Consider the following 26,844-nt stretch of genomic DNA (forward strand, 5'->3'; position numbering starts at 1 on the left):
TTACTGCTGAAGGGAGGAATGAACTTTTGAATCACCGCTTCATGTCTACTTTGTGTGTCACTGGCCCACATGGCTGATGTGCTGGGTTGCTTCCAGCAGATGCAGGGGTTTCACTCCACTCCTGGCCTTCTCTCTCCCTCCTGCTCCTGTACTCCATTGCTCAGCTTGCCCTCTCCCTTGCCTGAGCTCTGGCACTCAAAATAGGACTGGGACTTCCACTTCTCAAGAGCAGACCAATTGTGTCAACTTTATCTGTAGTAAAATACACAAGAGTTGTGACTGTTCCTCCATAGAGACTAACTGGCATGGAAGACACAGTTCCGTATTATTAAACTCTTACTGTCTGAAAGGACCACATGCAAACAGCTCACTGGAAATTGTCTTTAGTCTGTGCTGAATCCTTAACTAAGCCACCAGCCTGTAGATAGACCTGTAGTAGTACCTCCTGCTCCTTCCGATGATGTTCAGCCATGCTGCCATGTGCAGTGAAATCATGAAAGCAGAGGAGAACAAGCAGCAGAATATGATTCTTTGGTCCATTGGTTCACTCCTTCTTCTAGGACCTGGTTTCTTGCTCAGACTTTGGTTTCTGCTTTCAACCCTGGAAGTAGTTAAACAGATTCCCCTTTGAGAATCTGGCTCATAATTTCTGGTTTCAGGTGCATGTATGAGTGACTTGTTGAAGGTCAGTCTGCATTTTGCAGATTGCTAACAGTGTAAAATATATATCTTTCTTATGGATTCTTGTATTCAGTTGTAATTCTTTTTTATTTCTGAATGTACTTGGTTTTGTTTCTATATGCCTATGTACAATTCAATTGATTTGTGTACATATGTCAAAGCAATTATCACTGTAAGAATGCATGAAGTGACATCTCACAATCTAAAGGTAGCTGCAACTGGTCCTGAGAGCATGGCCATGCCATCACATAGTCAAGGTCATTTGCACTGATCACACATCTGGAATCTTTTTCATCTCTGTGTATACTTGCCTTGCTGCAGAGCATTGACTTATGTTCCAGAGAGCAGTAAATCCACTTTTTACTATCCTGCTGGCCTGCTTAGAGTCAGGAACCTGTTTGATAGTGTGCAGTTTGGTATAGAGGCTAATAGCAATTGAAAATCAAGTATGTCTATTATCAGCAGTATAAAGAGTTAATGAAAAATACTTCAAAACAACAACAAGCCTGGACTTAAATACATTCTTATCTGACACTACAATGGGCTAAAACCCAAGTGTACCCATGGTACTAGTTACAAGAAAATACTGATGCAATGAACATACTGTAGGCAGCCAAGAATCCCAACTTTGTCTTCCACCTTTTTTCCCAAAATAAAAGTAAACTTTTGGCCATTGTTTTGTCTTCCACCTTTTCTCTTTGCAGAAAAGGGAAGGTTCTTCTACTGCTTTCCCTCGCTATCCAGTCTACAAAAGTCAAAAATAATCACCTATCTCTTCTCTGACTTCTACCTGACCCCCCCATTCTTTTCAGGTCCTAGTATGAAAAGCTCCTTTCTTCGGTTTTCACAGGTGGCCAAGGATATGTCTTTTTTCCTGTGAGGCTGCCTGACTCCCACAGCCATCCCAACACATCTGTTCAAACAGCTATTTTTTTGAAGAGGAGGCACCACATGATGCTAACATCTAAGGTTGTCCCTTCTTAGACCATACAAAGAACAGGTTATGAGACACCTCTCTACATAGGGAAACCTTACATCTGATAAGACTGACAGACTAAATAGAAGGCTTGAAAGCATATCTTCCTTCTGCCCACCCTCTTTACAAGGTTGTCCCTTCACAGCACTGCTTTCCAATGCAGCAGCTCTTGCAGCCTCCTGCACAGCACAGACACCAATCCCACTCCTTGCATTACTGGGATTGTTGCTTTCTTTCCCTCTCCTCTGAGTATTGGCTTTGACTTTGCTCCCCTCAACCGTAACACCCCTGCTCCCCTCCAGAGCCATCCAGCCTGACTACTGCCCAGCACCTTCCTATTTGCTGCCTCTTCTCCTTCTGCCCTGCTGAATATTCTCGGCTGCTCCTGGGGTGAGACGATCTATCACAGCCTTTCCTTTCTTAGATTTTCCGTATGACTGGATATGTGGCTGCACTTTCCTCCTTCCTACCTCCACAAACATATTATTTCCATAGAATCTATCCAGTACTTTTTCAGTAAGGGCGGGGGGGGAGAAACAACCAAGTTAGATTGTCCTACTGTATATTACACTTGACATAACCACCTCTTTTCTGTAATTGTCAAACCTGGAGTCCATCTCCAGCAGACCTGTTGGACTAGAATATTCTACACAATAGAATTTCTTCTTTTGATATTTTTCCTGTAAATTTCATGCAAATTCTAGAAGCTTTCAAGCTTGTGCTTAAGGTATTCCAAAGGTAAGGAGCTTTCTCAAGTCACAACTGCCCTACTGCAGTCTACCAGGGAATAAGTTAATTGCATGATCATAGCCTGTTTTTTGTCCTACTGTGGCTCACCCCATTTAACGCAGAAATTAAACAGTAACCAACAAATATCTGAAGCAGTAAATTACAAATGGGAACACGTGAGATACATTTCTACTGCATTTATAATTCGTCCAGTGTATGTACATATTGACAATAATGCCAGTGACGTGTAAATGCAGCAGAGATTTGTTTAATGAAAGATTAGTAAACAATTCATCACTGCCTCTTTCATTACCTGCACTAAGATCCAATGGAAAAGTACCACAGGTAGAAATACAGGTACAAGAACAGGGCAGGGATATTAACTCAGTATGCACAAGGCTAATGACCGAAAAGGCAATTTTAACATAGGCATTCATTTACTTTTGAGCATTTTTCTCTGGAGCCATTCAGGTTTGTTGATACTGCTTTTTGTATCAAATCCACAAGACACATTTTCCTACCTCTTATAATTTAATTCATACACATCCAGTGAAATATTTTGTATGCATTTTGTGGTAGGATTAAAGGATATTTTTAAAATTTTAAAATCCACCTTGAATTATCCATGCTGTCATGGAAAAAATGTATTTAGAAAGTCATGTTTAAAGTATATTTGATGTGAGGTAATAATAGCTGTTTGATATTTTTCAGCTGAAATGGCTTTGGCTTGTAATATTCAGAAAGTGATCAATTTTTAAAACTCTAAGACAGAAAAAAAAAAGTTTTATCTATCTCAGACATATGCAAATAGAAGAAACCATTTTTTCCTATGTTTCACTTTGTTGTTTTTTTTTTTTTTTCCTGGAAGGTAAAGCTCCAGCTGTAAACAGAGCTTGATATACTGTGTATATCTTGATATATTGTGTATGAATCAGTGTAGCCTTCTCCCTGAAGAAAATCAAGACTACTTCACGTAATTATTTTGAAATGGCACATGTAGAATTTTTATAAACCAAGAATATATGCTAATGTGTTGTCCTGAATTGAGGTCTTAATGCACAGTAGGATGAAAGAAATCATCTGAGTTTTCCTTTAAATAGTAGGAGAAATTACTACTCTTCTGCAAAGAAATATTAACCAAATGATTTGATAACAGGAAAAATTAGACTCTCACAATTTAAAATATGACAGTAAACCAAATATGACATTAAGAGATTTTGATTTGGATAGGCAAAGAGTTTCCAGAGAAAAGACTCCTGAAACTATAGCAACATTACTTGGGAACCTTTGATTCATCTACTGATTGAAATTAATGGAGACATCCATCTCATAGATAAAGGTAATTAACTAATATGAGAGGTTTATCAAGCTATATTTGTAAAGAAGCTTTGCCAAAAAGCATGAAACCAATTATTACATAAAAAGCCTGATCAAATGCCCACTAAAGTCAATAGGAATCTTTCCAGTGATTTCAGGGAGCTTTATTTCCAGTCTTGTAACAAAACCTCAAGACATTCATAGACAATTAATATTGGTACCAGAATATTTTTTATTTATTTTTTTATCAGGCAGCAGTTTTACACAGTAGGCTGACTCTGACACCAAATGTGCATGAGTTGACTGGCAGTGAAGATTTTTGAGAAAAGGTTCTAATTATGCCAGTACAGTCATTTGTACCCTTACCACTGAGTCACCCGCACCCATTAGTGTGACACTAACACCCTTGTCTCTGAGGAATGCATGGCAACAATTACTTTAATAACTGCCTGCCTAATTTTCTGTACAAAATGTATTGTTTAGACTTACTTGGTTTTGGAAATTTGGCTGTTGCCACAGGCAATTCATAGTGAAGGGACTCATGGTTGTCTTGCATAGATGTTTGCAAGATCTCATGATTACATGATCATTTTGATCACGTGAATAGTGGAGCATGTGTACAATGATGATTCAAAGTGAATATAAAAGTGTCAAATATTGACACTAATTGAAATATGTTACACTAGAAAGAACAAATCCTCTGATACTTAAAAAAAAATTAATAATTGTCCCTGAAATCTTGAATTTTTGTCTTATTTATTAAATTACCCAATAAGGGCCAAAAAGTCACTTAATAAGTCAGTGTAATTGATGTGTGGAGCTGAGCCTGGGAAACTAAAGGAAGTTATTTAATACGTTGCTTGATTAGTTTCTTTTACTGCTTATTAATACATAAGCTTTTTCATTTGGTAATAAGAAAACCTCTGCTTCTTTGTAGGTGAGTAAAAATAATCCTATAATTACAACTACTTACATCTGTATCAACTATTCCTTGTTTTTTTCCTCAAAATAATGAAGACATTTCAATTTTGCTTCTATTTGACATTAACAGTATTGTTCTCTTAACTCTGCAAATTCTCCTTCACTTAGGTTTCTCAGGCAACATGATTTGCTTCGGTACACTTCTTACACACATTTTGACATTTGTCAGCTGATAAATCAGGCCATCTAGTAATGTAAATGAGCAGTCACCACTGAAAAACCTTCTCTCCCCCGTTGATCACTCCTGGATGGATATGCTCTGTATTGTAACTCTGGTATCACCGTTTTGCCTGTGATGTCATGCATTTGAAAACAAGGCAGATCTGAACAGTGCTTCACTCTATTTTGCCATTTTCATGTTTGCCTTTCTGATTCGCTCATTACAGACCTGCCCCTATTACTCTGCCCCAATGAAAGCAAAGATTGTTTACTGTGCACAGCAGTGTTGTCTTTCTGCTTATCTGAAATTCATTCACATTAACACAGTGGTCTCAAAACAAGGCTTTTTACCGCCAACAAATCTTTTTAGTACTTCCTCAAAAGTTAAGCTCTTTTCTTAAATAGCTTCCCAGGGTAAAAGTTGTCTATCTTAATCCCAAAGTTGTTCCAGCTATTCTCAATAGCCACGCAGACGTCTTAAGAAACTAAGTGGGAACTTCCAAACTGTAGCTTTATAATGATTTAGGACACCATCAATAAAATGTTGAGAAGCGATATTAGTCAGCAAGAATTAGAGATATCTTTTATTGTCAAGTTCAATTAAAAATCTTCCTGTAGTCAATGTTTCCTGGGGAGTTTGCAGTTTTGTGCTTTACACTTGTCAATTTTTCAGGGGGGAAAGGGAGGCGGGGAGGGGAAAGAAGCGTAAGGAACAGAATTAGGCCAAATGTGGTATAAACATCAAATATCAACATCTCAAAAATATTCTCTGTAGGAATATAAGATTCATAGCAAAAATTCATCGGTTTTTGGAGAGGGATAAATGATCCCTATACACATGTCTGTCTCCCTCTCTATCTCCTTATTCTTGTCGTTAAGAGACAATACTGAGATGCTGAAGAACATTTCCAGCAATGGAAATTACAGTTTATAAATATTTCATACAACCAGATGATTATACTTGATTAATTAGTTTTCAAGAAGCAAGTTAAAAACCATGAAAACATCAACAAACCTTCTCTGAATAATTTCTCAGAGAATATCAGTAAGCAGAAATCCCTTTTATAGCATGAGTATTACAAATTGCCAGGGCCATCTACCTCTAATACATATGTTAAAAAAGAAAGGAAAATTTCAGTATTACTTTGATAGCTATTTTACATAATATATCCTGAGAGAAAAAAAAGGAACATATCTTTACCAGAACACAAACATGAATGATCAGCACTTTTTAGACTGAATCTTAATTTTATTTCTAAAGTATTTTTAAAACATAATCTGCTACATAATCGGACCCATCTTTTGTCTTGCACTCACATCTGAAATCTCTTAAGCCTACTCAATATGTAAGATAAATATCAGTTAGAAATTAGTGTTTTCCCACATCCATCAGGATAATTTGATATCCAATAAAAAATTCACATGAAAGTCCAGTAACAGATAAAAGTGATGTTAGACACCAAGCCACTATTGTAAAGGTGTAAGGCACCTTTTCCTCTTCCTTAAAATAGAAATTTCAAGAAAAAGTATACAAATTAAAAACAAGATTGAGTTTGCTGCTGTTAGAAAGTTAGTTTTAATTAGGCTTAGTGTATATGCACACACTGAGTGCACTTCAATCTCCTATTTTTTGTTCTTTATAGGAAAAGCCAAGGACTCCACAAGTTTTCAAAGAGAATACCATTCAAAGACAGTATTTTTTCATTCCCATGGAGCCAGGAGCAGCAACATAGGAGGCAGGACCTTCAGCTGCACTAGCTAAAGGATTCAGCTTCCTAACTGAAAAAAACAGTAAAAGAGGGTAAAACCCATTTTATCACTATGAAGAGTAAAAGTTACACTCTTTTCTAATTAATGCAAAAAATTAATTTTAAAGTTGCTAACACAGAAATTAATTTCCTTGATGTGGAAGAAAGGAAAGTGGAACAGTTTGCAGTACATGCATACATGTAAAATACTTATTTTATTTTAAAGAAGGAAAAATTCTGGTATGACAGTAAAATACTTGCTGGCTTACGTAGGAGTTCAAATTTTGGAGGAAATTTCTCTAGAGATAGTGCCCTGCAGCTCTGATGTAACTGGATTCTTGGGAAATACAGGTGCTTCTCTTTCAAGAGCACTTTTTATTCCCTAGGTAATTCATAGAAATAAGTAGATAGCGGTCTTCAAAACGGGAAGAAATTATCCTAACAGAAAGAAAAAAATGCAAAACAATAGTCAAAGGACATGGGTGGTTTCTCTGCTATACATTTTCATTGCCAAAAGAAGCAACTTAAGCTAGATTTAGCTAAATGTAGTTAGATTTGCTTATTTGTGTTTGAATAAATCCTCCTAGATAAAAATACCACTATGTCTACCACTAAAAATAGTCATTGCCCAAATTGCAAGGCACTCATCTGAAATGTTCCAGCAAGTCACAACACTGTCTTCTACTCTCCAAGGCTGTAGAGTCTGTAGTTATCCCTGCACAGATACTGCCTACTGCATATTCTACGCACATACTATGTAAATTATGTATTTTGTTTTTCTATTACTCTCAGAATTTTACTACCCTACTAGAGGCCTGCATTTCATCCTTTATTATCTAAATGGCTTCTCTCTCAGCATGGCTGCACCGCAATCCCTTTGGAAGACTTTGAAAGGTGCCAGTCTTGGAAATATTGAACTGATGCACTTACATAAGATGGATTGCTTCAGTAGGCACTGAAAACTTATACACAAGCTAAGTGCTAAGTAAGGTAGATTGATCCAGACTTTATTGTTCCCAAACTGGGAACAAGAAGAGAAATACAAAATTAAAGGATAACAACATATGTCAGCATAATACAGTTGGTATTTTTCCTTTGGTCTGAGTCCCTGACAGTCCCAGAAATGGAGCTCTGATCCTGCCTATTGAATAAGTGTCTTTTGCTGTAGGCTGGGTACTGTAACTGTTAATGAACATGCATCATCCATCAGTTATTTTCTGGTCTCCCCTCTAAACTTTAGCAGTCACATTTTAAGCTAAAATGTCCTGCATTGATCCATTGTAAATTATTTCTAATGTCACAAAGCAGAGGTTCAACACTGGCTTAACAAGATAAACTATTGAAGAAGTGGCATCTGGAGAAGCATCCAGTGGATGACTTTCATTGGACTCAGAACTGTAGTTTGAGAAGGGAAATATATTAAGAAGAAGAGCACAAACCAGAAGGAAATTGTACCTAAAAAGCAGGGAAAAAAAAGGAGTTTTAGCGCCAGAACTGCTGAAAAGCATTTAAGGCAAAGCAAGGAAAAGCTGACTGAAAAATGAAGAAGGTGTTCCAAGTACCCAAGTTTCTAGTTACAGTTCTGGTTCATTGTTCTTTCATTACTAAAGCTTTATCATTCTCTGGGATCATAGTGTAGGTGGGAGGAAAAAACAGCAAACAAAACCTAAACCATAAGCAGAACAGTCAGCAGTGTAGTGGTTGAAAACAACTTTCTACCTCTTCTCATCAGCCACCAATGCAAAACCCTTCCAGAAACTGTGTAAGAGATCCATCAAATCCACTATCTTCTCTCAATCAACGTTCAAAAACATTTCAATGGCAGGTGCAAGGAATATTGTAACATCAGTTATGAACGCATTTAATGGTTAGACTTATGCTTTGAAAAATCAAAGTATATCTCTATTACAATGGATTTTATATACTGGCTAGATATTCTCAGCAATGTTAAAAGTTGGGTTTACTTTTATTGAATATAATAAAATCACTTCTGTCAATTAATATCAAATTAAAAGTAAGATGAACTCTTCTTTTTACCTGAGTTTCTTCTGTTGCATTTTGCTGGTACTGAAATCTCTTTTTCTTGTATTATGAGAATGTAAACTGGGACACCCTACAATCCCAGTCTTTTCAGTCCCTCCTCGGATGGAAGCCTTTCCACGTCTCAATCTTAATTCGTGCTTGAACTCTCCACATGACAATTTGATCCACTCTAAGTAGGTTACCATGCCAACCTTCTTAACACTAACCTTTGCAAGAAACCACAGAAAAATTGCCAAATAATACAGGGTAGCTGTCCTAAAATAAAAGCAACGTTTTAAAATGCTACCACCTGGTGGTAACCGAGCAGCAAAACCTTGACACATGCTAAAAACAGATGACCAAATTCTACCTCTGACTAAATACAAATTCAAACCTTACAGCAGTTGCAAAAAGTTGCTACGATATCCTGTAGCTACAAGAGAGGAAAAATAAGACAACAAACCTTGTACCATCTAGTGGCATGAGTTACGTGCTTTTGTGTACTTCAGTTCTCATATGTATCCGTGGATAGAAAGCCAAAATTAAAGTGTCCTAGAAAAGATAGTTATGGAGCTGGTTCACTACTTGGTATTGAATGAGTAGGCTATTTGTCCCGGTATAGGAAAAAAAAAAAAAAGATGCAATTATACAAATAAAGAAGAAAAGGCTGCATTTTCTGCAAGTGTAATTGCACTGACTTCAGCAGAGCTACTGGCACAGGAAAACTCCATTTGGAGCTCCCTTTGGTGACTGCATTACATAACATGATATGCATTAATCAGTAGCTAAGATAAGGTAAAGGAGACAAATGTGTGTTTCTACAAATATCCAGTGATAGCTATTAAAATCTTTACAGTTGCCACTTTCAAGTAATGAAATCCCTACTCTCTGGGCAGGGAAACCAAGAACATTGAGTGCTTCGGTAAACTCAGCTACGCAAAAGACTTCCATTGCAGACATCACAGACCTGGGCCTGATCTCACACTGAGTTAGTACAAGGCTGACTCTGCTGGCTTCAGCTGAATTATTTCTGATTCATATTGGACTGAGATCAAAACAACATCTTCCTCCAAGTCTAATTAATTTTGTTTTCATTCTCACTTGCATCTGAATTAGCAGTGGACAGTTGATACACATGCATTAAAATTTCCCTGTTAACTCTGATGATAGAAGCATATGTGTGTTTCTCAGAGTGCTGTGTGTCACGGTACCCGGAGAATATGGTTTTAGTTGGTACAGACAGATCATAAGGGAGGATGTACATAGGTGTGAGAAAAATGCCTGATAATTTGCATAAGCAGCTGGCAGTATGCTCAGAGGGCCAAAAGCTCCCACCACATCTTCAGATCACCGTCAGATTGCTTTGCCCCTGCTTCTGAATGGCTTCTGTATAGCATATATTTTACTGCAGAAATTACAGTTTCATTTTCTGCCTTCAAATTATCATTAAGCTTAGAGGTGAGTGTGCTAGCTCTTCCCCTTCTCTCAGAAAAAGGAAACTCTTTCCTATATGTGAAAGCTTCTTTCCTTTTAAGGACATGGAGTTTTGTATTTTTCTTCTTACTACATTCAGTTTCCTAATCCAGAATCATTATGTTGATTGACAGATGCATAATAGCTAGTAATGCATGGTAAATTGGAAAAAGAAAATAACCTTTGTTACAGTATATTTAATGTAAAAAGCTATACAGTAGCAGTTGTGATACCTCAAATTTCCTATATTATTTCCTATACTTATGATAGCCTATAACTGTGATATCTATTTGCACTTACATTTTATGATGGTCATTGCAGAAACTCACTACTGTGAAGTAGAATAGCTTGTGCGAAGAAATAAGGAAACATCAAATAAGAATAGCCTTGCCTTTTTTTCTGGAATAAGGACAGGATTTTAGCCACCCTTTTATGTCTATCCAATTGGTTCTGGTCCATGTCACTTCAGATGACACTAGAATGGTAGTATCATGCACAAAAGCAACAGATCCTTTCAATTATTTAAGCACATGTTCAGCGTGAGTTCGGGCTGGGACTGAAATGGAAGGCGATTTGCACATCCATTTGTTCTTTGTTCATTATAAGTAGATGCTACTAAACTCACATTGGTAATCAAAGACATTTTCTGGCTTTTGGGGGGGGTTTAGTCATATTTCTGAGGAATAATCAAGAAATAAGAATTAGATTTTTTGATAATATCTTTTCTGTCTGAACCCCTAATTGCTACTGATGTTCATTTGTACCTGCAGGATAATAGGCCGTTTTCTTTTCAAAGCTCTTTTTTCTCTGGAAAATCACAAAATACTAAATGTACTTAATATTCTTAGATTGCACGTCTTGTAAATCTGAGCATTGACCTGGCTTTCCCTCAGGTGACAGTATGGTAGTTCAAGAGCCTTGCTGAGTAACTCAGGTAGTGATAGATTGGAAAAACAAAGTCATTTCAGTCATCCCCTACACATACACACTTCAGCCATTGAAGTTAGATTAGGTATTTGCAGTTTGAATTCTGGCTGGTAACAGGTCTGATTGCCCAGCATTTTGTCAATCCCCATAAGCAGAAGGAAGTATGCAACCAGGGAGAGGAATGAAATCACTGACAGGAGCCCGTGGTTCAGTCAGAAATCAGGAACTACTAGGTAAGTGCAGTGTGATTAAAATCAAGATAACATAGCTGGCACTAATAAACAAGAGCCTCAGGAAGGGCAATCTAAAGCAGTGTGAAGAGCAAGAGAGACAAAAAGGATGAAGGAGAAAAACGTGTCATGATTTCAGTAAAAAAGGCAGGATGTTACATTTAAATTTGAATTTCATGAACAAATGAAATTACTTCACAAACACCGATACACACATCTTTCTAGATAAATCTATGACGGCCATGTGATGAGAAAAAAGGATCTGCAAACAACTCAGTTTTCTCAAACAAGGGAGGGCTTAGGCAGAATGTAGGTCAGAACACCAAACACAAGTGGTAGGGAGAATCAAGGGCATGCTAAAGCAGGTGAAAAACAGAAAGAATACTTGGGATGCAAAGCGAAAGCCTGAAACTAAAAGAGCCAGAAGTACCAAATACAACTCCAAACCTTAATATAAACAAAGCCAGAAATCAGCCAAGGATAGAGGTTATAGATTATATATAATTATAGATTATAATATGAAATGTAGTAAAAAACTCTTTAGAGGGGTGGTTCTAGAGGATGAAGGCAGTTATTCTAATAATAGAGATGTCTGTGTGTAGTATTTTTAAATGTTTCGGAGATGACAGGTCATTTGCACCTTCACTGCATACATACTGAGACATCAGAATGCAGAAAAGCTGTATAAGAAATTTTATAATAAAATGAAAAAGAGGCATTAAAGTGTTAGCTGCATAGCTAAAATAGAATAGAATTTGGCCTCACAAGCAAGATGAATAAATTTAATAAAGAAAAAGCAAGAATAAAGATACTTATAGGGGCTTCAGCCTCAAGTACCAGATAAACTTTTCATGACTAGTGCTTCAAGGAACTAAATGCCATATGCTGTAGCTCAACAAGCCCTTAACCCCCAACACATATTGTTTTATAGAATGATCATGTAATGGTATCTTTTCTCAGCAAAGGCGATATTTTTCTTGATTTGTCAGCCTATTGCTTACTGATCTAGTAAAAGTAAACAGATCGTAAGTGAGATGGTGATTTAAAATGCTGGCCTGTTCTTCAAATGACTTGACTCCAGGGATTTCTATAAAAGAAAAACAAAGGAGGTGAAAATTTTATGATTAGTCCCACAAAGAGCGGAGTCCTATGATGTTGCAGCCTATGACTCTCATCAGTTGTGAGACAAAAAACTAGGCAAGTAAGCCAAAATGCTAAGCAATGTGACAGACTAATACTTGGTGTAACTCCATTTATTTGGTAAAATTTGTATCCCAGACAACTGTTGTGTTGAGTCTAATTCAAACCTGATGCAAGCAGGTTCAACTCCCTTGATATCAATGCAATACGACCAGCTTAGCGTAGGAGGCCTGGATTTGGCATAGCATGTCTCTTGTAGTGAATTGATTTTGCAAAACACCACAGTTTGTCAGCCCTTTTGATATCTCCAGTCTCAGGAGAACTGCCCCCTTCTAGTACTGCATTGATTCATTGCTGAGTTGACCTTTACAAACAGACCAGAATAGAACAGAATTTAGTTTATATAATGTCTTTCATTCGAGTGATATCTCCAGTCACTGATAAACCAATAATAATATGAAGATAATGAGTAGGCAAATATAAAAACAGTTGTAAATTAGACAGCAATACATATAGCACCTTGAATACAAGATGATTGCAAATGAAAAAAAACATTGTTTGCTTGCATTTTAGAGTTCTTCCCCTTAAAGCATAATTTAAATCATAATGTTGCAGAATTCATTTTGTAGGATAGGAATACAGTGAGCTGTAGCATAAATCACATGTCACTCATTTCACTAGTTCATTCTTTTGGTTTTAAAATTATACTGATTCTTAAAGAAAAATATGTATTTTTAATTGCTTTACAGATTTAGTTTAAGGCAAATTGATACAGTTACTTTTGAGGTGTGTGAGGCTGTGCTTCGTAGGTCTTGAATATCTGTCTTTACAAAGCTGCCTGTTGACCATAGCAAACCATTCTTTTCAGCTCCATTACTTCCTTTCTATTTCCTGATACTTCTGTAGTACCATGGAGGTAAAGAATTATTGTCATGGTCTTCATTTGAAAGACTGAAAATGCTTTAAACAACACAGGGATCATGGAGCAGTATGCTGATAAATTAAAAATGTTATTAGCTGGCAAAACCAATATCTCCCCTACATGCCTTTATGCTCACCAGGATTGCACTATGCTTAATAGGACTAGCAGCTGAATTGTCTGGTATGCTCATGATCCCAGGGAGCTATAGCACAGCAAAAGAGAGTACGTGAAGAACTTGCATTGCTAGACATGTAAAGGGCAAACATGAGAAACAGCAGCCTATGAGCCTGAAAAGCAATGAAACCATGGAATAAAGGAATGCAAGGAAATGAAAACATGGAATAAGGGGGTGCAAGTAATTCAGTCTCAGGAAGGCTAATTTGGAGAGGTTTAGAAATGCAGACTAGCTTCTCCTCTGCCTTGTACCACATGTGGTCGCCCAATGTCAGATGCTGCCATTCCGATGCATGTTTTATACTTTGTTTCTACTAGTAAAACATAACCCCAACTGGTTAATGCATCCTAAACCATACCTTTGTGGGAGCATGTTGAAAGACCTCAGAGATACCTGTCTTGTTCTCAAACACAGCTTTGTAAATCCATTCCGTCAGTCTCTGTGACTGACAAAGGATTCCCCACTCCTCTGCACCAGCTAATGGGTGGTTATGAAATGCCAAGAACTGGTGCATACAGACCTCTCTGAGTTTAGGGAACTTTTCAAATACAGACTTTTTTTTTTTTTTGAAAGTGGATACAGTAGATTGTAGCAGATGGCTCGTTCTGTCTGGTAAATCCTTCTTCGTTCATGGCTCATTGAACTAGTAGTGTCATTACTGTCTAGCATGTTAATTCGGAATCCATGTGTTAAACTTCATTGCAAAATTTTATGATGAAAAGATTTGATTTGTGGGCACGATAGCTACTATTTCATATTCAATATGGCAAAATAGTTACAGTTCCCTCTAGATACCTTTTAAAGCTGGATTTTCAGCTCTCCTCTACCATTTAATTGGAAAAACAGATTTCATGATTCTGTGTCTAGTTGTTAGAAGGTTAATGCAAGAAGATATTTTTTCCTAGTGACTTGGAAACCAGAAGATTAAAAAAAAATCCCCTTCTTAAAATAATTAATCTAACATTAAATATACTTTACATTTACAGTTGTATCTTTCAATTCTTTGCAATCTTTTTCTTGGCACAGGAGTTATTGAAGAACTTCACATTTCACGTACTGCACTGTTCATCTCTACAACATAAGGCAATTTGCACTGGAAGCACACGTTAAAAAAACTTAGAAATTAATCTTCAGCATTATGTAGTGGATTTCCACAGGCCTTTTAGTGATTAAAATTTTAATCACTTGATGATTAAAGGTTTCATTACTAGGCAATTAGCACTTAAAGTTTAAGTGCCAGGTATTTAACTCCGTTTTGGAAGTGGAACCGTCAGTGGTTGGGGATTGCAAAGTCGGATGGGTTATAAGGTAGCAATGAAGTAAGAGCAAAGGGGCCAGACAGGGTCAGAGGGAAGGGGGAGCTTCAGGGTGCAAGCACATGAACAATGGAAGGATCCCTTTCAGCAGGTTTCAGCAGAAGAAGGAGATTTAGGCCTAAGGAAGGAGATGTCAGGGCGCAGCTTGGTGCCAGGATCAGGACAGCTTGGGAGGGGGGCAGCCCAGCCCTGGGCATTGGGCACCTCTCTGCAGATGGGGACAGTTGTTCAGCCCTTGCATGATAAAGTGGATCTTGAGGCAGAGTAAAGCTTGCCCAGAAACTGGTCGCAAAGAATATTTGTTTAATCTTCTGTGTGTTTTGAGATAGAAACCACTGTTGAAAACTGAAATATTTATTATAATACATTTTAACATGTGAATCTTTATTGCTGTTTTTTTCCATAAAAATATATTTTTAGCTGGAAACCTTCACTGTATTACCCTAGGCAAACTGAACTGCAATTTAAGCAAGATGCATTTTGGGGGGTTTGTTTCAGAATTGTAGATTTTGCATATTGGCACTGAGTGTTGAAATGCTGAGCTGGAAGCTGATTAGTTCTTTTCTTAGCTCTTGCTAGTTTTAGCTGCCTCTTAATCATTTTTTTTCTTTTTTTTTTCTCACCAACAGGAACACTTTAGTCCTAGAAGGGTTACACAGTCTTTTCCTAGCATAAATATCTAGTATTGATTTATCTGTGAACAAACTGGATTTGTTATTTCATTATAAAATATGTACAGTAGGCATTGGAGATGGAGGGTGTTAGAATTCTCTGATCTAACAGAGTAATAAAAAAAAGACCGGATTTTAAAAAAGACCTTGTTCTCACTGAATTCTATAGCTCACTGTGATATTAGAGGAAGCCGCATTCATGTATCAGAGTCTAGACTATGGAGCTTAGTATATTCCTTCAGAGTTGTCATGCTGTTTCAAGATAACATAGGGGTTTGAAACTATAACAAGTCATTCAGAAAGATAGGAAGTTCACTTTTCTTTCTTTTTTTTATTTTTTATTTTCCTTTTTCTTCACCATTTGAGTATCATTCCAGTGACTAAAGTCATGCCATTGAGATTCTGGGCAAGGCAATCAGTAGCATTAAGTCCATGGTGCTTGTAGCAGATTCAGTAAACAGAGGAGAAGGGGGGGAATCCAACACACACACACACACACACACACCCCATATATTACCTAATTGTTTTTATTTGGTAGAAGAGAAATGTAGTAAGCTTTGGACTAAGTCCTGTCCTTAGTTCTGCTGAAAAGCCAGTTAGCAACTAAACAAGGAAGTATCAGAATGAATCAGGCACTAAAGGAGCTATGTGTGAGTAGGAATTAGATGGTGAGTGCGAGCCGAAATAGGTTTTTGCAGAGATGAAGTTAAAAAAAGCACAAAGCAATGTAAAAATAGTTTAAGAACGAATGCCTGATTTCAATCTGGTGTTTTGGGAATAGCAAATAGTACGCTAAACTGTTCTATCACCTGAAGAAATAATGTCAAGGAACAAGCAAAATCCTCTTTGCAAAGCAGCTACTGAAGAGAAATTCTGACCTGGAATATATTTTTTTTTTTTTCATTTTTGTGGATGATAAAAAGCATAAAGACTGCTTATATACTTTTTATTTAAAAGATGGCGATTACAACAATAGCTGCTTACATGAATAATTGCATGGAGACAAACTGAATTCCAGCATGGAAGTGAAGTCTGAGTGCCAGTTTTGTTTATTTTTTGTTATGATACGGCCCTGCAAATTTACAGCAGAAAATTCTACAGATGCTATAGGCACAGCTGCAGCTTTTCAAAGATAGGTCTATATTGCCTATAGAGTAGGTGAGGTAAGATTTATCTCATCTTTATTTTAGCCATCTGCAGAAATTCACCTGACTAGTTTTACCTACGTACCTCAGGAGAAAAGGGCTTATGTCCTTGAGGTGCTTATTTCTGTCCACTGACTGCAAAGTGGACTGACTCAGACTTGTTTGCATTGTGGATATTTGTGTCTGATGAGAGGAATTTTATCTTTATGAAGTTCTTCCTCGGGTGTTCATGGTCAGCTTTCATTTTTATAAAGCCTAAATAAATCTGAATCATCAGCAACTTGTCGTATTATTGCTAGGATAAGATGAATCATGCCCTGGAAGTGTTGTGGGGTTTTTTTGGTGGTTTTTGAACCCAAGCACATGACTATGCAGATTAAAAATCCTCAGACAAATGCCGTCGTAAATAAATTAGGTGGGATGAATTCAGCCCTGGGTACTTTCTCGTCTCTAACAGTCTGCCGTTATCCTCCTGAGCTGGTAACAACACATCTCAGAATGAAATGAATTGTACACCACTAGCTGTAGCTATCAATAAGCCATTAGGTAGCAATGTAAGTGAGAAGAATTAACATAACAACAGCTGAACTGGCAAAACTGACCTCCGTACTTTAAGGGGAGATTTTTTTTTCTGCCTTTTTGCTTTAAGTACAAGGTTACCATGGAGCAGGAAACAGATTTTTTTTTTTTTTAAATCCATGCTTGTTTTTTTACTGGTTACAAAATTAAATCCTGATGATTTTTGAGTAATGATAATGATAGAAAACCTAAACTCATGAGTTATTGGAATTGAATAGTGAGAGCAAATCTTGAGACACTCAGCAAGTATTATCAAGTTAATCTTTTCCTGGCTGGCTTTTAAAGAAAAGATTTTCTGAGTAAATTATTTGGAGACAGGCAGGACAACTTTGGAAGGAAAATACAAAGGCGTAGTCATAGAAGAAGGCACACCCAGTTGATTAGATTTAAGGTGGTCTCACCTGGTCAATTGGATGTAAACATATGGTAAACTAAATTAAAAGGGGATCAGAATTTTATATGGTTATAGTCTGTCTTTGTTAAAAAGACCTGGTTGAAAATTATAAAAAGGAGATTGTCAAAAGGAGTTTGAAAACAGAATTATTACTTCAATAAGCACAAGCATATGGAATCAAAAAGGAATGAGATATTTAGAGCCTAAGATACATTTATTTAATCTGTGAGAATGCAATGAGTAGGCCAAAAAGAAAATGTAAAATTATCTATATACTTCTCACATTTACCATGAGATGAAAAAGAATTTCATTTCACTTAATGTGTTGGCTATGAGATCACCTGCATACAGAAAATCTGTTGTAGGAGATTTCATTTCCAGTAGCAATCAGTTTCAATTCAGGAGATGAACTGATTATAGTAGTGTTGCAAGTGACTTCCTGTATAACAGAGCATGATCTCTCAGTGAATTAGAAATAAATCAGTGATCCCAGTTGCATCAACATAAAGAGACCTGTTTTAAACATTTAAATCTAGGGAAGATATTTAGTAACATTAGAGATGACGTGCAGGGACCATATAAAAGCTAAGTGCCAATGTTAAAACCTTCTTTGGTCCTTCCTTATGTTCTAGTAGCCCATGCTTGACTCTGAGCTATCTGAAGATGGGAAGAGCGACAGAACAATGGAGAAAAGTCAAGACTGTAAAAGGCCATGAGCTCTTTGAAATATGAGTGATACAGAATAGCAAGTCCTCAACCTACTTTGTTCAGTTGTACTGGTGGTATATAATGGATTAATATACAACATCAAAGAAGTCACACTATTTTACTGCATCTTATTTTCATTTCATGTACTTGATGAAGTTTTTAAAGCTTTATGCAAGCTTTTAAAAATGTAGGCATTAGCTACACAACTTTCTTCCAATATCAGTTTCCCAATTGACATAGCATGTACTTTGTTACTTTTGCTGCTGATTGCCCCCCTTTTAAGGCATTCAAAGGCTTCCCCATTCTTCCAATCAGCAAGTTCCCCTATGTTGCATATCAGTATATTTTCATTTGATAGCATTCAAATTAACTTGTTTGAATGGACCACTTCACCATACTATCTAGATACACTCTGCAACTGGCCTTGCTTAATCATCATCATTCATTCTTCAGGTCTTTGAATCACTTGCAGATCTTACCAGCTAGGTGGTTTTTTTTTTTTTCCATATTTCATTCTAGTTCATTTAGATGAATATTAAATTATTTCAATGTGATTTCTGGTCGACCAAGAACCCCACTAGAAACATGCTCATTCAGCAAGGATTCCACTTTCCTTGTTACCTCTTGAAATCTGCCAGTCAGCTGTAATCCAAATGACCTGAGAATTGTTGATACTGCATTATGCTACCTTTTTAGTCAGGATTTGATGGGACACTAAACTGAAAACGGCATTTGAAAAAAAAAAAAAGTGTATTGCATGTACATGTTTGCCTTCTTCTTGTTCAAGACACTGACAAGGAACAAAATAGCAAGACAGAACTGTATTTCTGAATTTCATCAGAATAGTTGACATAGTTCTACCTGATGCTTGATTAAAAATCTGTATTATAAGAAAGTAAGAAAGACTAAGAAAGGATGAGATCCCAAGATGTAGTTGTTAATGGAAATTCATTAATTTGTGTGGACATGTCCCAAAGGATTGGTACATTGACAAGTGTTATTCAATAATTTTATCAAGAATGTAGACAACAATATAAAATCTCACCTGTCTGAGTTTGCAGGTGACACAACGATGAACAGGACAGTAAATACCAGGAGAGGTTACCATTACAGAGTGATCTAGATTGTTCAGTTAAATTGTTACTCTCAAATAGCTGAACATAAGGTAATTCACCTGGGGACAAGAATTGAATGTTCTAGGTAAAGGATGGGAACGCTATTTTGGAAAGCAGTCATTCAGAAGGTACACTGGAATCATAGTATATGAGTGTCTTAATACGCTAATCCAACTTTTCGATGCCAAAAAAGGGACCGTAGGATATGCCACTGCAGACACAGCTAGTCAGACTATTACTGTACTACTGTGAGCATCCCTGTTGACTGCATTTAAAAAGGATGTTAGAAAAAGCAACATGTGTTAGCTGAAAAACAACCCTTATAAACTGAGCCTTTAGGGACTCAATTTATTCAAAGTGGAGGTTAAAAGGTGATTTGATTCCCATATGGAGATACTTATACTTTGAAATGAAATCTGATCACAGGAAAAAAGGAAAAATTTCAGTCTTACGGACAAAAGCATAACAAGTTATGCACATTCAACCTTGAAACAGAGACAGCAAATGTAATTAACAATTTATCAGGAAAGGCAATAGACGCGCTCTGGCTCTGAGTCTGTAAAATGAGATTAGATATCTTTCTGGAAAACATGCTTTGACTCAGCATCTGAGGAAATTATATACATTATAGACCAAGTGATCATAATGGTCTGCTCATAAAGACTATGAATTGTTATGTCAAATGAGAAGCACTGGCAAAGAAAAACAAAGGGTAACCTGCCAGAATTTAATCCTGTCATGGCATTTTGAAATAGCAATATTTTGCTCCCTTGTACTAGGTAAGAGTGTCTGGAACTATGTGGCAGATGTCCAGCAGGCTGAAGAATACCTAGGTTTGGTATGACAAGGAAAATAACCTGCTTATTTCAGTGGAGAATGGAGGAATGTTATCAGTACCAAGGACATCCTCGGGTGGATGATATGTTGAAGGAAAATGGGGTACGGGTGACTGAAAAGGGTTGGTGATGAGATGACTTCACAGGTGGGTACTTCCACCTGCAAATGACCCTAGAGCTCCCTGAAGGACATTCCCGTAAATGATGCAATCTGACCTGAGTGGCTCAATGAACTCTTCCTGGGTATTGTTCAGCTAACCATGTCAGTACCATTTCAGTGTCAATCAGCACAGAGAGCCTTTGAAATAAATCAGTATACATATACTAGCCATACAAGTAGATGAATGCATGGAAACAGGTTGAAAACCAGACAATTAAAAACTTCAACAGAGCTAAAAGCAATTTTATCCAAAATTGAATGAAACTAGTAAGTCAAATTAAATAAAATACTACAGGATATGGTGTGGTACAAGATAAAAGGCTATAATGTAAACTATTTGAAAAATGAATTAAAATAAAAACAGTCATTAAACCAAAACACAGCTGAGGAGCAGTTAAAGCATATTACTTTGACCCTGTTGGGTTTTTTTTTCCCGTCATACAGTCATATTAATTGGCATGAAACTTCTTAAGAAATAAACACAAACATTTACAAAAGGTAGCTTGCAAGTGTGGTTAGCAGCTTTTAGTAGTCATTTGGTAAAAGCCTGAACAACCCTGTGAGAACTTCAGCAGCAGAACAGCTTGTCAAAATAAAACCTTAAGCAGATGGTTCTAAATCACCGGAACTCTACTGCATATGCTGAATGCTTGAGCAGTTCTATGAATAACAGAAAGCTGTCCACAAACAGGGAGGAAAATAGCAGATGTGTGAGGCTGATGTTACCTGATCTCCATCACATGGAATCCTACCGCTGTCAAAAGTGCCGTCTCTTGCTTGCTTGAGAAAGTGGCTAAAAAAGTCTCTGTTGGTAAAGTTGCTCATAAGAAACATCCCTTTTTAAATACTGTACCTCAGCCCATTGCTGTGAAAAAGGGGAACTTACACTGGCATGGACAGAAGGCAGCTACAGCAACAGTTCCCAAGGACATTTCAAAATGTTTTAATCTCCAGTTTACATGTCAACATGAAATGCACATGTACTTTCTGTTATTTTACCAAATGCATTTCACTTTCACCAAGCAGAGCAAGTCTTAGTCACAGAGATTATTGTTCATGAATCTCTGTTTTCCTGTAGGGTCTTACTCCAATGTAACGTTCTGAGTTAGCAATTGTCGTCTTGGTCAAACTTTATTTAGCATCTCACTCTCAAGAGCCTTGGTCACCTCAGAGAAAGAGAACTGAATTTGGTCCCTATGCCCAGTACTGTTCCTTTGTTTTACAGCAAACTATTTAGTATAAAAAATACAGCAGAACTCCTTCTTTCTGTGGTAAGTGCTACAGCCTTCGGCCTCCAGAGCTCCGGTTTCTCAGGGAGTTTGTTTCTCTGAGAAATAAGGCCCCATAGCAATAAGAAGATTTGTTTCTGGTAAGTACTATAATATGGTAAACTGAAGCAGAAAATAGTGTCTTTGCTGCTGATCTTTCATTCTCTACATAAATAGGGATATGTCATACTTGAAGACCTTCAAGCATGAATTTTTTTTTTTCCACAATGTGAATTGGCTGTATCTGCAACCCCCAGTATTTGGCATTGGCGGAAGCTGCAGGCATCCTTCCACTGCATTATTGACTTATGTGTAGCGTGGTGGAAGTACTGGTGTTCCCAGATACTGTTCTGGTTTGAATTATAACCTGAAAACTGCTTACAGTGATTTTCCAAAAAGTATATAGCAGAATGCAGATCCTCATCTGCATGAGGATATATGTATGATGCTATATGTATTATCTGTAATGATGCTATATCATTATGACACTATAATGATACTGTATGATACTGTAATGATACTATACTATCTGCATGACACTGTTTTTATCTGTAGAGTGTAAGAATATGACAAAAAAATATTTTCAGTATATTCCAAGAATACATGTAAAATGAGATATTCTGTAATATTTTAAGCTTATATAATCTTACTTCTGTTTAAAGTAAAAAGTAAGCCTATGCAAAATAGATAAAATAAATTTATTTTGGCTATGCTTACCTGAGAGTTTTACTGTGATACCCTTCCAAGTAGCTTTGGTATCTGTCTCCGATCCTAGAAATTGGCAGACTGACTAACACCTTCACGGTCCAGAGTCCAAAGGTGCCTTTTATTTGGATTTCAGAAGTCCAAGCCAAATATTAAGAACAAAGTGCTTTTTTAGTATACCAGGTGATTGAACATCACTGACCAGGATGTCATCAGAGAGCTGAAAATTAGACCCTTCTGAGAAGTAGTGTTTGGGTTTGGGGTATTTTTTTGTGATCTAGTGTAGTATGGTGTGATGTTGACCCCTTCATTTGGGTCATCAGGGGTTTTCAAAGGTTTTGGGTCTCCAAGTGAAACATGAAGATCATATTTTTTCCATAAGGATTTTTTTTTTTATTTAATCTGGTGAAAGTCTACTGAAACTAACAGAGTTCTCCTCTGTAGTTCCAGTGATAGTTATTTCATTTTTCATTCTTTCTGAATGTATCAATAGAAAGCCTATTTTTTTTTCCTAAGAGGGGAGCTACTATATCTCCTGGTGCTTGAGAATTTGGAGAAATGTTCTGAATATAACTGAAATGTTATTTTATTATTTTGAGTGTAATAGTCTCAGAGCACAAGAACAGATATTGGGTAAGCTTCTGTTGGAAGTAAAAGCATCAAACAGTATCATTAGCTTTCCAGAAGCTTTAGTCCATGATTTGTATAATGTTATGGTACCAAGAATAAGGCACAGGCAAGACTGTCAGTTATTTGGATACTAGTATGCCAGCGTGTGCCATTTTTTCCCTCCTCTCTTATTTTGTAGGGGAAAAGCCAAGGAAAGGGACAATTACCTTTTCCTCTTGAGAGTAAGACAGCTAAATATAGGTGCCTTTGTATAGTTATCTAAAGAAGAACTATGTAGCTAAGTCCCCATTATAATCAATGGAGATTTTATCTCCGTTTAATCAACAACCAACAAGATTGGCCTCAACTGACACCCTAGGGCATCCAGAGACATTTCCATGTTCCACTGATTTTATTGACCTATGACTATACCTAACTCTTCCCTTGTGGGCTAGCTTACCTCCCTCCTCAGTGGATTTCTAAGCCTCCCTTCCTTTGGCCTTTCTCACAGTTTATATACAGTAGTTCCTCTGCTTGTTTAAATGGCCACAGGTTCATCAGCATTGTCCAGGTGCTTTGATGAGAATCTTGGTCATGCAATTCTGTATCTCATTGAGTTCATGAGAGGAAATTCCTCTCTGATACTTTTAAATCCGACAAGACATGATCTTACATTACACTCTATGTATATATTCTTACACCAAGTTCCTCATCAAACTCTCTGAATGACTTCCAACATGTGTTAAGCAAAGTGACTAACTCTCATCTTCTGCTCCCTGTGTGCAGTGTGCACATTTTGTTTCAGTGAACACTGGTTCTTATGGGTTTTTTTCTCTTTTTTTAAAAAATGAAAATACTGTTAGGAATTTATATTGAAAATTACTGTCAAAGGAACATACCTGGCAATTGCAGCAGAAAATAATCAGGTGTGATACTGTCATTAATCTCTGGAGAAAGTTCATTCTGTAGTCCCACAGAAAGCATCTCTCTAGCAGAGATGAGCTTTTGCTAATGGTAGATAATTCACTGTGTCAGTGGAATGAAATTGTTGGCCACCATTTCCAGCCCACAATTTAATTATTTGTTTAGATTTTTTTGGCCCAGAAGAATAAACCAATTTTAAGCAAGTATTTGAACTTGACTCATTATTCTAGAAAACAGGAACAGAAGAGAGGAGATGACAAGTGAGTGTACAGCATTCCCTGAGAGTGCCGAGAGAATTGATCTATGACTCCACAGTCACAGATTTTAAGGCTGGTGTGACTGCAGGTATTCTGCAGGTATTCTAGTCTAACTTCATTCTTAATAGAGGCCACATAATGTTCTTGTTGTCCTCTAGTGAGTTCAGTAACTGTTGCTTAACTAAGATACATTTTCTAAAGCCTTTTGCCGTGAGGTTGAGGGACCACCCTGTCTTCCAGTGAATCAGATTGTATTTGCTTTACTAAGGTTCATTTTTGTTCTGCAGGTGTCTCTGCTTTTCCTCTAATAACTATTGAACTTACTGGCTACTTGAAACTGAATTTGTCTGGAGGGGGAAACTCTCAAAGATATTACTGCAAAAATTGGCCTCTGGGTAGAGGAAAGAGGCACTATTAATGCTTCTAGTGGCCTAGGCTGGACTGTAGTCCTTTACAACTAACTTTGTTCATCTCTACAATTGCCTCAGAAGATATCTATTTAGAATGGAAATGAACCAAATGTAGATGCTTAATCTTTTCTGTAGACTCCATAAGGGAACACTTAAATGCATTGACTTGTCCTGTGCAAGCCCTGACTGTTAAAAGAAGACAGAGGCACATAAATTAGGTGGACTAAGTGTCCCTCTGAAGGTATCTCAGGGGACTTGCTTCTTTCTGTTAGCAGTATAAGGACTGTAAGAGTTTACACTGGCTGCATTCCCCTTCCTCCTTGCTTCATGGTCTTATATTTTCAATGAAGTAAGGTCTAAATTGGGCACATAAATTAGGAGCATTAAATTTCACCCTGAGGAATTGATTCAGCAGAGGGATATTATGAAATCTGCAGAACAGAAATTTCAATCAAGCCTTTATTTTTTAGATACCAAACATATAAACCTCAAGGAAATAGAAAACCTGGTTTCCTGACAAATAACTTCAGTTTAAGTGTTCCTAATTATCCTATTTTTAAACCAGGATAATGACAAAGACTTGTGGGGTGATGTTTGAGAAGTGTTGTACAAAAACATTGCTTTTGTTTCTGTATTTTTCTTGACTCAATTACAATATTAATTCATTAGTCAATATTTGTTCAGTGTTTTGAAAATGTGGCTGTATATATTGGAAAAAAGCAGCAATCGTTTGCACTTGTCTGCAATTCTATGTGAATGAAGACTACGCTAATGTCAATTTATGGTCAATTTTCCACTTACTGTGGAATTTTATTATCCAGAATGCTAGGGCTATAAACCACCTTTTTCTGGATATCGTGAAGATTATGCCAGATAGTCAGAAAAAACTGAATTGACATATGCTGAGAAGAAATTTCCATTTATTTTTTGGGTATGAATATTCAGTTTTGGATGGAACCAGCTACTTTCATGGCAGCAGAGTTGTGCCTAGGGGTTAAATCCAGTCTTTGCTGCTTAAGTTTCAGCCAACACCACCTGGTAAAATCTGGGTGCTCTCAGGGTAGGTTCTGTCAGTCTGATATATTCTTGATTTGCCTGCTAAGGAATCAGAAATAGTTACTACTTGGAGAAGAGTGGTAGGTGAGCTTTGCTAAAAAAGCTCATTAAACTTGATAGTCTTTCAAACTGGGTTTTCATCATGTACCAAAAGCTTCCTTTTGGGGGCAGTGGGAACTAATTGTGGTAAATTGATTCCAGCACTGTTTGAAGTTTTCTGGGCTGTTTGACTTAAAATGGCTTAGCAGTGTGTTTGATACACTGCACCTGAACTTGGTAACGGACAAAGACAAGATGCATGACAATTCATAAAACACTGGAAAACTCCAATGGAAGTAAAGTCACACTTGAATGATTTAATTCCTTTGCTTCTGAAAAACCTCACTGAGGTCCATAGTACTGGCCAAATGGTCTTCTACCAATAAAGTTTTCTCATATAGAATGTAAGGTATACACGGCACCAGCAGTAAGGTTCATGAGTGAATATAGACAGCTGTGACCTCAGTATGTCGGTGACATTCAGATCTGTGCCATCATTCATTTTTCCCAGTGCCTTTGATTGGCTAACAGTGCCTAGCAGAAAGAGGACTATTGGCAATAGCTAGCTTTGCCAGGTACTGTCTGAAGGGCAGCTTCTCTTTTTTAAAAATTATGCCAACATCTACCAATGAAGAGTCATTGTTTCCAGTTGCCATTATAGAGCAACAGCTAGAGGATCTTTCTATGCTTGCATAGAAGGGATTATAACTAGCATCCAGCTTTAGCCCACTATCCAGCAATAATGAGCAATACCAGGTAAGGTAAGGAGCATTAAAAATGGCAGATATACAGTGGTATTTATCCATGTGTTAATGGTTGCTATACATAACTTTTACCATGTATGTGTAGCATGAAGAATTTTTTTTTTTTAATACTATTAGTTTTCCAGCCCCAAAATAAATCCATGCAACCTCCAGAGGCCAGTTCATTCCTTTGGGAAGTTAGAGATGATGATTCCACACTAATCACATTAAAAATCAACAGTCTTCATCTATATGACTAGAGCAGTGGAACTAAGCTGAGACACACAAGCTAAAAGAGACAGGGTTTATTCTTTCACTTTGAGAGTCATGTTACTGTTGATAAATCATCAGCTTTGTAATACACATTTTTTGTTTGGTCAGCTGGAGTCTACATTTGGGAACCTTTAGTTTCTTCCTAGCCTTGCCTGG

The sequence above is a fragment of the Egretta garzetta genome, unplaced genomic scaffold (genome assembly GCF_000687185.1).
Source record: "Egretta garzetta isolate BGI_Z169 unplaced genomic scaffold, ASM68718v1 scaffold415, whole genome shotgun sequence".
Lineage (NCBI taxonomy): Eukaryota > Metazoa > Chordata > Aves > Pelecaniformes > Ardeidae > Egretta > Egretta garzetta.